The sequence below is a fragment of the Pundamilia nyererei genome, unplaced genomic scaffold (assembly GCF_000239375.1).
Source record: "Pundamilia nyererei isolate P.nyererei 1_Seehausen unplaced genomic scaffold, PunNye1.0 scaffold00054, whole genome shotgun sequence".
Taxonomy (NCBI): Eukaryota; Metazoa; Chordata; class Actinopteri; order Cichliformes; family Cichlidae; genus Pundamilia; species Pundamilia nyererei.
The window spans coordinates 991,291-992,816 of NW_005187455.1; positions in this window are offsets into that span (position 1 = coordinate 991,291).

Here is a 1,526-nt window from a genome sequence, read left to right on the forward strand (position 1 = left end):
GGATTGTTTGACATTTGTGCGGTGTCAAGCACAGAAAAGTGTCCGTGAAGTGATGCTGTGCTTTGCTGCATACAAATGGATTGGCAAATCGGGCAGGATGGTTTGCTCATACTGAGTTTCACGGCATGAATTGTGATCATGCCGCTGGATCTAATTTCCTGCATGGTAGCGTAAAGGTTTGCTCAGTGACAAATCATAAAATCAATATTAAGTGCAGCATCTCAACAAGAACCACAGCACAGTATCTTGTTCTGGGGTGTAGAGCTGATAAAGCCCTGGCTTATGAAAAAAAAATGCAACTCTGTTTGCTGCCCTGAGTACACCACCTCTGCAGACCATTCACAAATGTAGTAAATCTGTAACTCTTCAGTGAAAATCTGTTCACACCTTCCCTTTATCTCAGCTGGAACAAAAACTGTCTGATAGAAACTGAAGCTACAAACGCTTCGGCTGAAAAATATCCATTGTAACAACAATGGAAGAGCTGCCTATTTAAATGGCACTAGACCATGACACAGAAAAAAAAAAATATTCTGACACTCTATTACCTATTTGGTTGCTTATCAGTCACTCTTTAAGGGCTGCTTTGTCTAAATGACTCATTAGATCAGAGCCATTAAGCCCAAAGATGCATGAGTCCAGTTGTATTTTGTCAGCCATGGCAAAGACTTCAAACGCATTACATCCTCCATAGGAACTCTTTAATGCTTTTTACAGGAGTATTATAGGAAGGGGTAAAAGTAGTTCATGTAGTAAAACTGGGGGTTTAGCTGCGCATCAGTCTTGCCAAATCCTCGGAGAGCAGCTGCAGCCAAAGAAATCCTCGTGAAATCTTGAAGGATTTCATACGGATTAATGGTCGATTGCTGGGTGTAAAGATGATCTATCAAGACCTTGACATTTGCGATTTACCATTTTTAAAGGGATCACTTTAGCAAAAGAGCAAAATTCCTTGCGCAATGACGCTCATTATGTCTCTCTTTCTTCGTGTGAGGGCACACATTTAGCATATTCCCACTTATCTCTTTCACCCTTTTTTCCACTAATTTTGCATTAAGCTTCATTTTTTAAGCCGTCGCATTTTTGTCTCGTTCGGCTTGATTTAGCATCATTTTTTTTAAAGCAATGCATTTTTCTCCCCCTCCTTTAAAAGCCGTGCTGGTGAGCGGGACACCTCGGCCTGACCTCGGCCGAACAAAGCCAACTACTAGTCACTGTCTGGGAACCTTTTATCCCATTCTTTTATTTGAGGCCTTTCTGACCGGCCACGTTTTGTTGTCCGCCCTTTGACTGGCCACAAGGCCAAATATGGCCCCGCCGTCCCTCAATATGGGCCAGATTAATTTTTCAGTTTCGGCCATCTGTGGGGGTAAAAGTCAGTCAGCTAAAAGTCATAAATCTACAGTCAGTGCGTCTTCAATAGGGGCTGTGTGGCAGAGGGTGATAGATAGATAGATAGATAGATAGATAGATAGATAGATAGATAGATAGATAGATAGATAGATAGATAGATAGATAGATAGATA